Source organism: Nannospalax galili, unplaced genomic scaffold (assembly GCF_000622305.1).
Source record: "Nannospalax galili isolate Female #2095 unplaced genomic scaffold, S.galili_v1.0 scaffold829, whole genome shotgun sequence".
NCBI classification, from domain to species: Eukaryota; Metazoa; Chordata; class Mammalia; order Rodentia; family Spalacidae; genus Nannospalax; species Nannospalax galili.
Window position 1 is genome coordinate 1,810,545 of NW_008360329.1, and position 14,022 is coordinate 1,824,566.

Here is a 14,022-nt window from a genome sequence, read left to right on the forward strand (position 1 = left end):
ATAATACAAGTGAAGGAAGTTAATTTTTAGGTCTCAATGGTAGCAATGGGGGTTTTAGGGGGAGATGGGATTCTATATATAGTTTGAATACAGAATCAAAATGTGTTAACAGATTGGATACGGGACTTGAAGAAAAAAGTCTGGGGTAGATTGAAGGTTTTTGTAAGCACTCAAGTGGATGGTTAGATCCATTAGGTGAGATCAGAAGAGGAGAAAAAAACGAAAGAGATGGAAAGCACCACTCTGGATGCATTTGTCTAAAGTGTGCACCATTTCAACTTTCAGAGATAGGAATACAGAGCTCAAAGAGAATGTTGAGCTGCAAACATAAATTTGAAGGTTGCCCAAGACAAGGTGGCATTGACATTTATGATTCAAGATAAATTATCGCCTTTGCATTGGCAGTAGAAGAGATTTTAGAGGATCAAACCATGAAATACTTGGACACAAAAGCATCTTGGATAGTTGAGTGTGGTAGCACATGCCTGTAATTCCAGTACTTGGAAGGCAGAGGCAGGAGGATAGCAAGTGTGAAGCTGCCTGCATAGTGAGAATCTGGGTCAAGAAAGCAAACCGAAGAGAAGAGAAGAGAAGAGAAGAGAAGAGAAGAGAAGAGAAGAGAAAAAAAGAAAAAAGAAAAGAACTTGTGTAAAGAGGAAAGGCTGGCAAAGGAAACCAGAACTGAGTATAACTAAGAAATAATCAATGCAGGAGGGAGGAAATCAGGAGCAGGTCTTGAAAACCAAGTGAAGACTCATATGAAGTCAAGGTTCTTACTGATGAAATGAGGTTAAAACAGCCTGAGAGACAGATTAGTAACATAGAAGTCACAGGAGATTTTGATCTAAGAATGGCTCAGTGGAAGGAGAAGGAAAGGAACCAGGATAGACAAAGGCAGAATCTGGAGAGAGATGTGTCAAGAGGAATAAGTGTGTGCTCTTTATAAACACACACATACACACACACACACACACACACACACACACACACACACGGAGAGACAGAGACAGAGACAGAGACACAGAGAGGCACAGAGAAAAGGAAGGTAGGAAGGTTAAAGGAAAGCAAATGAACATTCCAAGGAAGTGAGGGAGGGAGGGAGGGAGGGAGGGAGGGAAGGAGGGAAGGAGGGAAGTAAAGGAAGGAGGAAGGGACAAACCAATATGGGTGAAAGAACATCAAATTTGTATCCAGTACAGAGAGGGGGTGCAGGTGAGTGGAGAGGGAGTTGAGGATCTGTTTTCTTGGGTAGGCTAGGTAGGTTATAGACAACCTAATACACGCCTCACTGGTCACCTGAGAAAGGAATGTAGGTAGAATGACAAGAAGTCTGTGAGGAAGGTTGCTATGGAAACATATGATGGTGAACCCCTAGAAGAATGTCTTTTGATCTATTCAGTTTCTCAGCAAAGCAGGAAGCACAGCCACCACATGAGAGTGGCAACAAGAGAAACGGGGGAGGGATTGGAAGCAGGAGGAGAGAAAGAAACATTTCTGAAAAGTACTATGTAGGAAGAGGATGAATTATTCATCATACACAAGGAAGGTGGGGTGGGCATGCAGGGCAGGTGTCTTTCCAGCTAAGGCAGCTCATGGCAACTCAGCACTCCAAAGCCAATCAAAAGTTAGCAGGGCCCTGCCCTTATGCATCCTCCTCCTCTGCCTCTGCTTCTGGAGCAGTCTGAGCAGAATTACTACCCCTTTTGCTGGCTAAATTGCACTGCTTGCACTTTGGGGATTTCCATACTACCTTCTCTAATTGTTTGTAACTTTGCCCATCCTTGCATTAATAACTAAGGCTGACCACTATGATTTATAGCCAAGCTAAGCTTTGTTTGAAAAGAAGGACCTGCTTGTTTCTGAACCAAGTTTATGGACTGAGATTATAGAGACATGGTTACAAGTTAGTATAACCATTGTATTAATGAAATAATGTCTAATATCTAGTCATAAAATACCTCATTCAGGAGAATTTTATGAATGGGAAAGGATGATATCTGTTTATGAAAAAAGAGGAAACATCTTTTTAGCAGTTTCTTTTCTTAGATGAGCAGAAATGAAACAGATAAGAGCAAACTTCTTCCTCTTTTAGGTCTATCAACTTAACAGAACTCCTGAGGAGAGAAAGCCACATGAAAAATTTCTCAAAGTAAATGGACTCCTTTATCTCCCTTGACAGATTTGCCTTCAAGTTCGAATAATAAATTGAGAGTGTTTTATTAATACTCAAAGTCAAACTAAGATAACACCATTAATAGCTGAAATTATTGTCAGCATAATGAAGAGTAAAATAGGTAATAGAAGTTATAGGAAGGTGAAGGAAATGTGGGCTCAAAAATAAGAACTCTAAAACAAAACAGAAAAGAAACAAAGAAAAATATACTGAGTTTTAATTCCGATTTTGCCATTGACTATAAACCTTAAATAAGTTCTTTAACCTGTGATACCCTAAAATTTTTGTTGGAAAATGTTGGTTTGAGTGGCAAGTCTTCTAAAGGCTTTTCCAGCACTAAAGAATAGTTCTATGATGTATTTAAATTGTATTGTCTGTTAGAATGTAATGGTAATGGTAAGGTTTGTGTATCCTCCTAGTGTACTTTATTTTTCAATTGCTAAAGAAGATCCATCCTTGGTTTTAAAAATAAAATTAATATATTTTTAAAAGCTGTATAGATAATATCTAAAAAGTGAGAAAATGGCACATTTAATTTCATCTTTCACTAATAACATTTGCTGTCTAAAATGTTATTGTATGAGAATTGTTTTGTGAGTGGAATATATTTGCTTTCTTTTAAGTAGTTGTTTATTGATGTAGGAAAGCTAGATAACTTTCTAATTTGAAATTATTTTGAATTAATATTTTCTTAAAGTAGAAAACTTTTATTTGCAAATAACTATTTGACAAATTTTCAATCTTTATTAATGTGTCTTTCAATTACCTATATCTCATATTCTTGGGAAACATTTTCAAGAACTCCTTTAATATTTCTAGAGCAATTTATTGTTGATCTAACTGCTTGTTCATGCAAAAATTCTGAATTAAGAAGCTAAAGAAGATATAAAATAGTAATTGTTCTTTGGTGGCCTTTTTTTTTTTTTTGGTGCTCATGTTGGTAATAGAGTACTTTTCTCTGTATCTTTATGTAGGAGATATATTAAAAGTCCTTCTAACATAGAAAATATTCTGAGAAGTCGTTATATCATAGAATTTCAGTACAGTTATAGAATACAAATATTTAGATTTTTATTATTTTTATTGTTAACATTATGCTGAGATGGATCTGTGATTTTTATCATTTTAAGGCTATTTGGGTCATATTTTGTTTTAGGCTTGCATTGACTTTAGAAAATATCTTTTAAGCTTTCCATTTTTCTCTATGCTCATAGAAATAATTCTTTGTGACTTGAACAAGTTCTCTTATCATATTTTGTTGTTAAGTATTAGCTTTTGTCCACGATTTTTTAAATTGATGATTTGCTTTGAGGAAATTTGGTTCTTGTATATATTTTACAGAAACATGTCTTTCATAAAGATTTTCAAACTTGTAAGCATAAAAGCACATACCGTATATAAAGAAAATAACTATAATGAAAGCTTGAAAGTAATGCAAATTCCCTATAGAGTATATATGTCCTGTAGATTTATAGTTCTCTTGACACTATAATTTCTCTTTAAAACTTTCTTCTGTTTCCTGAAGTAAATCATTTTTCAAAGAACATGCTAAATCTGTATTTTGTATGTTATGATTTCCACAATAAAGACTATTAAAAAACATTCTATTTCCCTGTTTATGGTTCCCTACTTTTTTTCCTTTTCTACCATTTTAATGCATTTTCCAAAATTAGGTATAAATTCAGTTATGCTATACTTGAAGCAGGTAGAAAGAGAGGCATAGTTGTGACAAGGTTTATTTTTGCTGTTCCCCTCTGTGTGTGCTACATACATGGGAGAAAGTAAACATGCACATTTCATTTCTAATGTGTTGTGTGAGCTCTCGTATTAGAAGTTGGTAAGGATGGGCTGGTTGTGTACATGTCCAGCTTTGATCCTGGATTACTCATTTATGTTTGTTGGAGCAGTGAAAAATCAGGCTGGAAAAATGCTCCAAGGACCAGGTACTTTCAATTTGGTGACCTGAATTTTCTCCTTTTATATCTTGCACATTCATATTTGCAATTGAGAACATTTCTCACCTCCCAGACTATATGGATTCTTTTGCCACTGTCATGAGGGAGAAAGTATGTAGCTTTAAAGAAAAGCAGATCTATGTGTGATGATGCATACTAGTAATCCAGAAGGAGCTACAGTTCTAGGACAGCCTGAGCTACATAGAGAGTTTCAATCTGACTTAAAGTAACACCTTGGAGAGAGAAAAAGAGGAGAAAAGACGAGGGGAGAAGAAGGAGGGAGGGAAAGAGGGAAGAGATCTATAGTGGAATCTATTAATTTATAAAATTAATATATGTGTATATGTTAATAGCTATAATTAAAACGAGTAAGCCTATTGAACAAACACTGACAACAGACTGAAGAATGCTGAGAAGAGGCTTCCATGTTTCCATGTTTACTTAGCTTGGGGCAGGGACAGTCCATGGCAGAAACCCTTCTTTCTCAAGACTGCCTGTACTCAACGCTATTGCCAATGACTCATCTTTTGTGAGACTCTGAATTTGCTTTACTTATTTTCTTAGAAACTGGAAATTTTCAGGAAAGGGGATGTATGTCATTTTTTTAGTGTTTTTATTTATACTGATCCAAATTACTGTATTTGTCAATAATCCCTACCAAAATTTGCCATGTATTGTTGGTAATATTTACTTGTTTCAGAATTGACAAGCATTTTCTTTCTCAGTTGTGTTTCTTTTCGGTTTTATCTTTGATATATATGGCAGTTTCTAAGAAGATTTTAGAGGTGGTTTTCACAAGAAGTCACTGAAGTTTTTTTTCTTGTGAATGGACTCCATTGAGCACAACATCTGTGAACACCTGATACCTGATGACAAGATGATTTCCACTTCATGTAGCATTTCTACAGTATATAACTTAGACCTGATTCAAGATTTTTTGCTGAAGGACTTTTCAGCACCACCAGTATGCAAAAGAAAATAACAATTTTATAAAGCATTTCCCCAGAGCTTATTTGCATTCAATACCTTTAGTGTTTTCTGTAAAGCATCACAAATGAAAAATAAGCTATTAAACTAGGCTATGGAAAATATTGATAAAAGAGTATCACTTTCTAATTGTTTGTAAGTAAAGCAATTAAGAAGACAGAATAGGTCTTCTTACAAAGTTAAGCATAAAAAGTATTCCTTTCTCTCTCTCCCTTCCATGGTTCCCAGACACAGTGTCACACATTTCCCTAATATGTTTGAAAGGAACAACAAATGGGCAATGTTGTGTGACACTGTATCTGGGGAGATGTAAACAAACATCTGCTCACCCCAGATAGAGATCCAATGACAGACCAAGTTAAGGATACCATCAAAAGTCATTGATAAACCAATGAGTTTTATGGGAATCCTTATACCCATACTTACAAGAGTATGGGTGAGGGGTTAGTTACAGGAGCAGAAATGCCCCAAAGACAGCTGTGTCACCAAATTCCCATCCCAGCAGGGGTGACAGCTCATAAAACTTAGAAACTTGGAGCATAATGCACAACTTGCAGGCTGCTCTACAGGTTGGAGAGTATCTCTTCTGAGCGGCTCAGTGGGCCTGAGCCTCTTCCAGACAGCTGTTCTGGGCTCTGCCTTTCCCATGCATCTCCCCTGTTGTCTGCTTTTTCCAAGGTGCTTGACTGACCTAGCCTCTTCTAGACAGCTCAGCTTCTCTGAGTGTCTTAGTGTCTTATATTCCTTAGGGCTTATGTATGCTTAGGGAAGGAGGGGCATAGTGAGTCTGGTATGTTTCAGGGGCTTTACCTCCTTTTATAACATCCTGTTGGGTCACCTCGCTTTTATTACCTCATTTTATTGACGAACACATAAGCCAACAGTTTGTGAGGATTTTGTTTGTTTGTTTGTTTTGTTTTGTTTTGTTTTATTGTCTCTTAGTTTTTAGACAGGGTCTCACAAAATGGCCCCAGCTGGCCTGGAACTCACTATGTAGACTATCCCAGGCTGCTTCAATCTCACAGAAATTCACTCACATCTGCCTCCCGAGTGCTGAGTGCTGAGATTAAAGGCTTGGACTACCACACCTGGCTGAGACCAACATTTTTTAAATGTCTTTTTTAAATTAAAATTTTGCAATTTTCATGCAATATAATTTCATAGTGTTTAGATCCCCAGCTCTTTCCATACCTCTCCTTACTACATCCACCAAATTTAATGCACTGTAATATATATAGTAGATGATTGCTAACCACCACGTGGGTGCAGAGAATCAAACCCAGGTCATTTACAAGGGCAACCAGTGCTCTTAACCACAGAGTCATCTCTCCAGCCCCGAGAGAGCAACACTTTTAAAGCATGTTCCTGTAATACACGGACCTGATAAGATTCATGGTGCTCTATGTTAAACTTTCCTGTTTCCAAGTTTGTGATATTACATAATTTTTTCTAATACTTTAAAAATATATTGTGTTACAAGTTTTAGTGGCAATAATATTGCCACTCACTTGACTTCTGGCATGGTCTCTTAAATGGGAGAGAAAGGCAAACTGTTTCAGATAATGTATTGTTGCTGTTTGGCTTATGTTATAGGTTGAACGTCCTCCCACTGTTCATGTATTTAAACCTTAACCCCCTACTCAATAATGTTGACAATGAAACCTTAAAGAGGTGATTAGGCCATGAGGGCCCTGACTTCCTGAATGGATTTGTTCCTTCATTACCAGAGTGGTCTTGCCATCAGAGAAACAGACTCCTTAGAACAGGTTGCATTCCATCTTTTTCTCTTTTTATTTTTTATTTTTGGTCTTTTTTGAGACAGGGTATCCCTGTAGCCCCAACTGGCCTGGAACTCAGTATGTAGACCAGGCTGGCCTCGAACTCACAGAGATCCACCCCTGCCTGCCTCTGCCTCCCAAGTGCTGAGATTAAAGGCATGTGCTACCACACCCGGCTTATAGTCTTTCTCTTATGAACAAGTATACTTTGCCCTGACCTCTTCTAGCATGGAATGATGTACCAAGCCAGCCATCATCAGAATTCTTGGCATTGGATTCCCAGCACCCAGAACTATAACAAATTTATATTCTTTCTATGTTTTCTAATCTGTTATTCTGTTACAGCAGCACAAAACAAAGACAGCAAGTTGATATCAGAGAAGTGAGGTGCTATGTAATAAATGCATAAAATGTGGAGGTAGCTTTGGAACTTAGGAGTAGGCAGAATTTGGAAGAGTTTGGAAAGGAAATTAGAAAGGGCTTATATTGGCAGAGAGCCCTTAAAAGAACTCCTGGCAAAGTCTTAGGAAAGGTGAATAGCCACAGGGGAAATAGTATATTTCCTCAATATTATGTAATACTGGAAGAACTATGAAGGCCATTGAGGCCACTCTGATGGAATTAGCCAGAAACGATGAACAGTATTGGAAACTGCAGTAAAGTCTATCCTTGTTATAAAGTAGCAAAAAAGATTGAATGATGTCCATTCTGAAGGCTTTAAGGAAGCAGAATTTATGACTAATGAGATAAGCTATTTAGTGGAAGAAACTTCTAAGCAGAATATTCAAAGAGCTGTGGGAGACATCTTTTAATTGCGTAAAGTGAGAGAAAAGAGAAATAATTTAAATATGAAGTTTATACTCGAAAGAAAACAGAAAGAGAGGTGAGATGTAGCCAAGTAACCCTTTGATAAATGAGCACATGTGAAAGGAAGCTAGGTGTTATTCATTGAAAGAAAACAGAGAGGTGAGATGTAGCCAAGTAACCCTTTGATAAATGAGCACATGTGAAAAGAAGCTAGGTGTTATTCATTAAGGCAGCAGAAGAATAACCCTGCATGCATTTCAGAGGTCTTCAAAGCTGCCTTTACCTTGAGAGGCTCAGAGAGCTTGGAGGGCAGAATGGCTTCAGAAGAGGAGCCTGGGTGCTCTTGTGGGCCTGCTGCCTAGTGTGTGGCCTAGGGCAGTTGTCCTTAGCTGCAGTTTTTGTGGCTCATGAAGCCTCAGATTCAGCTTTCGCTTTTCCAGAGGACACAAATAGTAAACACTGGCAGAAATTCCACAATACCGATTTGGCAAGCATACAGAGCATAAGAAACTGTGGGGACATGGCTTCTGGCACCTAAGTTTCAAAGGAATTCACCAAGCAACTTAGAAGGCCCAGGCACAGACTTGTTGCAGGGAAAGCTGGGACAAGCTGGGAGGTTCGTTCACACTTAAAGGTTCCTCTTATTTGTTCTCAACGTTTTTGTTGTGGAAAGAACTAAAGAGTTCTAACCTTAAATTACTATGTGTAAAACTGGCACTTTGGCATTAGGCCTGTTGGAATCTTGTTAGAAGATAGGATGTGAGTGAACCAGAGCCAAGACTAGGAACACTGACCTTGATGTCACAATTCCCTCAGTAGAAGGTCCTCAAGGGGGAATAGCAGTAACTGGAGTACTGAGTCTCATTTGTAGACTGAAAGTATATATACTAATCAGTACTGTCCACAGTCCTAAATGTCTTTGAACTATGATTCATGTCATAATGGGAAGGTTAATACCTAGATAGCTAATGATTCCTAGAGAAGAAGGCAAAGTAGGACCCGCCTTACAAGGCTACTTATGTTCTCTGGAGTCAGACACATGAAACTGGGTCCAGAAATCCTTCAGGTCCTACAGGACATCCTATGTGAGTCAGTGGAAGTAGTGGGCATAATAAAGAGTAGGAATCAGCTTTCCAAGAAGCAATCATATCCTGTGCAGAGAGAGGTCAGTCTAGGGCTTGAGCTGTTACTACATCCTTTCCTGTATGATGGGAGTATGCAATGCTTCACCCAGCAGCCATGGCAGGGTTCTGAAGAAAAGATCCGATCTACTTAAGTGCATACCTTCTACATAGTTATACAAGGCTTTCTCCAGCAGATGTTAGGGCTGGGAAATACATCCCTGGAGTATGTCCTTCTGCTTAGTACTCTCAGAACACACCAAGAAGCCATGGTTGGCAAATGGAAACCACCAAGGGTACCATTTGAGGGTTGGGGACTGGGGCTGAAACTGTATTTCTGTCTCTTTTTCTTTCTTTTTGCCATCAGTGAACCAGCTCTTAGCAAACGAATGAGACGAACGGTGAGGTAGACAGAAGAGTCTTCACAGTTCAAAAGATTTCTGAAAACAAGAACCATCGGCCTTCTTTTTACTCTGCTGTGAGGACACTATCTGACCCCACTTGAACATTTTTTGGTTGATTTTTATGTGTATGAGTGTTTTGCCTGCATTATGTAAGTATAGCATATTTGTGTAAACCCACAGAGGCTAGAAGAGGGTGTTGTATCCCTTGGAATTGGAGTTACAGGTGGTTGTTAGCCACCATGTGGATACTGGGACTGGAACCCAGGCTCTTAACCACTGTGCCATCTCTCCAGCCCCCTGATCATACCTTTAATGCTGCTTACGGCATCCGTCAAGAAAACAATACTTGATAAAAAGCCCTGTTGAGGGCAGGAATTTCTGATGTGCCCTTACCTTACCGTAAGGGAGCTTTCAGATCCACTCAGTGTTCCAGGAAACAAAGCTTTTACTCCATGTGCTAGAGGAAATTAGCCACATAATAGTCTGTTGCTGTTCAGTGCAAAGGAGAGAAGCAAGACCCATTATTTGATGGGAATTCGAAAGGAAAGGTGAAAAAATAAATTCTAACAAAAATCCCTCAAGGGATCATTTCTCTATGAAAGCAATTCTATCTTTGCTTTGAGTTCATAGGAAAAAAAAAAGGTCTAAGTAATAAAGTTGTCAATACAAAATATTGTTTATAATAATGAAAATGTCACTAGTCACTTGATACTAGTTCTTGATACTTTTTTTTAATTTGCCATGTTTGTGTATCTCAGAATGTTTTTTGGATTTCATTTTTTAAAAATTTGTCCATTAAAATGTGTTTTTAAGCCTGGCATGGTGGAGCACGCCTTTAATCCCAGCACTCGGGAGGCAGAGGCAGGTGGATCTCTGTGAGTTCAAGGGCAGGCTGGTCTACATAGTGAGTTCTAGGACACCTGGGACTACAGGGAGACCCTGTCTCAAAAAGACCAAAAAATGTGTTTTTAACTACTCTTATCTTAAATCGTTATTTTTCTAGGTTGTTTTCATCACATCATCTATATTTGTGGCAATCACTATAAGTCAGAGTTGAATAGAATCCATCGTATCATCATCGCCACCATCATTGTCATCAAAATAATCATCATACCATGATGGATATCACATCGTGAAAAAAAAAAAACCCTTTCATGTTCTATAGGAACTTATTTCAATTGAATGATAGTCTTTTATTTTATTTAAAACTGTATATTACTAAAATAATATTATATTTTGTTCATCCACCAGAGGGAGCCTCCCAATCTATGGATTCCAAAAAGAAATAGGACTGAAATAAATAAGTGGCAATTTTATATATTTTTGGCTTGACAATCAAAAACTCAATCCATTCCATTTCATGTGCTCAGACCCACATGAGGACTTTCAAACAGAAAGTGCCTACAGTTTCCTACTACACAGCCCACATCGTTCTGCTTAACAGTTTCCATATAGAAGTCTATGTTTTCATATGGTTTACTTTTAGTTTGAGTCCTTCTGTTACATTTAAATGTTAATTCTACATTTAATTTTGAATGAAAATTGAACTCTTATTTGGAAATATATTTTTCCTATACTTCCTTTAGCTCTGAGTATTTCTCAAGTTGTATTTTTACATAATCAAATTTATGATGCTTATCTGTATTTTTTTCTGCAACCAAAATTCAGGACTTGCTATACCTTCTTCTTTTCTTATGTCTTTATTTTGATACATGGCCTGACTGGCCAGGTTTCATTGTCAAATATTTAAGAGGAGTCCTGGGTTAATCAGAGTCCTTAATATTTTTCATATTTGGAAATGTCAGAGCCTTCTACATGTATGACAAATAGGGTGAGAAAGATATTGTCAGGTGGTTTCTTTCCACTCATCTATGATTTCATTTTCTCCCAGGGAGAATCAAGTGTTTCAAAACTTTTCCACAAACATTAGGTTCATGTGGAATGGGGAGGGAAATTATCCAACTGTTTCCTGCAGGCACAGCTGTCTGTCTCCCATTATTGTGATGAGTCGAGGACCTCCCAGAACTATCCTTTGGAATGTCAAGTACCTTGTAAGTAAGTCTTAGTAATGTAGCTTGCTGGGTCTCTCTCTCTCTCTCTGTCTGTCTCTCTCCATCTCTCTTTCTCCCTCTACACACACACACATGTATGGATTTGTTGAAATACAGCTGATAAATGTTTACAAAATTTTAAAAATGTAATTTAGGTTGGGCTTATGCACGCATCACAATACTGTTAACTACAGTTAGGGAATAAACATACCCATCATCTCCAAGAACGCCTGTGTGTCCTCCCCAATTAAGAACACTTATCTTAATAAGACAATTCTAAGGAGGGGCGGCTCCTGAAAAACCTCTATTTTTATCTACTGCCTCTGCACTATATTGTAAAGTGTCCCAAAGTTTTCTTACACAGTAATGTCATCAACCTTGTTTTGTGACTGTGGAAATTGTTGTTCACAGAGGTTAAGAAAATTATCCAAGCCCATGGAGCAGATGAGTGAAACCTGGGAACAGATCCAAGACTTTGAACTGCTGGGTTGACATTTGTCTTCCCTTGCTTCACAGAGCGGCATGCTGGCCTACTCCTTCCCATCACACTTAGTTAAAATCGGCTATTTAAACTCTCATTCCTAAACTGAAGTTAATAGAATCTCACTACCCTTCCTAAAGTATTGTCTCAGTAGAAAAATGAATTATGAATAATGAATAGAGGTGAAACAGATTCATTGAGTCAGTATTGATACGTTTTTCCTTCACTTTCCTTAGTCTCTTATTGTTCCGAAGCTGCTCACAAATGTGCAATGTGTCAACAAAATGTTTCAATAAAAAAACCACCTGAACATAAATATTTTGAACAAAGTATTTGATGCCTACATAACTGCATTTAACTATATATGTATCTCTATGTGGGAATTAAAAATCTATTTATAAATGAAGTAAAATATGAAGTATACAAAGCCACTGTTTAAATTTTCCCCACAAAGCACAGCTACTCTCCTACAAATATGTATTTAACCATTTGATTGACATTGGCCTTCAAGAAGTCAAATTTGCTTACTTATTTTCCAGCTAAGAAATTTAAGAAATAATATGAGCTGTCAGATACAAAGGAAGTTGGTAGACTATCTACACTACTGAGATTTTCCCCTGGGCCAGTTGCTTTGCCATCTGCAGTCACAGATGTCCAGTAGCATGCCAGTCAGGCCCTGCAGCGCATGACTACTTTGAAGTATGGAGCATCCAGGTTCTACCCCCTTCCCCACTCTCTGCTCCTCCATTGCCTCTGTCATACCTCCTGAAACAGCTAAAGGGCTGGTTTTGTATGCTGTCCTTAACACATGCATACTTTACTATAGACACATGACTGCTGCCTCTTCAGCTTACCACAGGGGGCAGCCATTGACTGATAAAGTGTTTTAAGAAACAAATTCCTAAGGAAAAGCAGAGATATACAATAAAATAAACATACTTCCAATGCCATCTTTAATTAATAGTGAATTGCATCAGAAAGGGTTTATTTCACTTATTTAAAAATAAACAACTTTAATGCTGAAGATGTATGAATGTAAGCATTAATGAAACTATGGTGATTTAAAGATTTTGCCCTGGAAAACAATTTCTAGATATGTATGTTTTTATTTCAGATTTACTAGTTCTACGAATTTATTTCAGTCAAATATCCCAGCTTTGTCACAGTTTCACAAATGATCAATGCAGTCTCAAAAAACATCTTTCCCAAAGGAGAAGGTGCTAGAAGCATTCATTGTAGCTTGGCTTGGGTTTGGTCTTTTCACTCTTTGCTCTATCTGGATGAAAGTGCATAAAGCTCAGTTACTCTTATTGAGCTGAGATACATGCACAATTCAAAGCCTTTGACACTGTGAAGGAAAGTGAAACCTCACTGTCTGTGATTGATGAGCACAGACTCGCCTATATTATCCTCATTTTTGTTTTGCATGATGACAGCTACCTGGACCCTGGAACTCACCTAAGTTCAGCATTTCTACTTACCAAATTATGTTAGATATTCTGTTTAATTTTCTGTGCCTCAGTTTACTTATTAATAAAATGGAATTACAATTTCTGGTGGGGGATTAAATTATTGAATATTTATAAGTTATGCATATTACTTGAAATAGAAGGATGCTTGTTACTGGTTGTTTAAAGAAAATATTTTTTCATTGCATAATTTTTCACTATACTCAAATTCAAAATTTCCATAATAATGATTGAGTTTTTCCCTTACCAATCTAAAATGTTTATATTAGAAGTGCACTTGTCATTGGTGAACTGTCTGAGCCTCATTTTTCTCATCTATAGTTAGGTAACCCTGCCTGACCTTGAAGATCTGATATGAAATGGAAAGGTAGAGGTTTTGATTATAAATAATCATTTGATAAATGTTACTGATAAGTGACTATGTACAAAATCACTATATAAACTCAAATCATTCTAAGATTCAAGAAGATAAAGTAATTACCCACAGAACAAAACAAATTGTTTATAAGGAGGGTCAAATTGTTTTGGCCAGATTCAAATTAGAAATTGTCAATCCATATTCTTGAAAGTAAAGAAAACATTTAGAGAAAATTTCTTTTTTTAAAAGAACTATTTTATTATTTTTTTGTTTTATGTGTATGAATATATTTCCTGCATATATGTAAGTGCACCCATGATGTGCAATGTCCACGGGGGTCAGAGAGGGCTTTGGATCCCCAGGAACTGAAGTTAGCAGCCATATGGGTGCTGGATCAAACCCAGTTCATCTTCAAGAACAGCCGGTGTTCTTAACCAC

General features: G+C 37.4%; 1 long non-coding RNA gene across 1 annotated transcript in view; it reads left to right on the forward strand.

Annotated features, from left to right (window-relative positions):
* The window catches only part of LOC115068961, an 82,674-nt gene extending 69,363 nt beyond the window's left edge, over positions 1-13,311 (forward strand). Inside the window, exons 2-4 of the long non-coding RNA XR_003848321.1 lie at positions 9,189-9,374; positions 10,229-11,276; positions 11,688-13,311. This is a non-coding gene — a long non-coding RNA (uncharacterized LOC115068961). The remainder of the gene's footprint in view (positions 1-9,188; positions 9,375-10,228; positions 11,277-11,687) is intronic.
* The last annotated feature ends 711 nt before the right edge of the window (positions 13,312-14,022 follow it).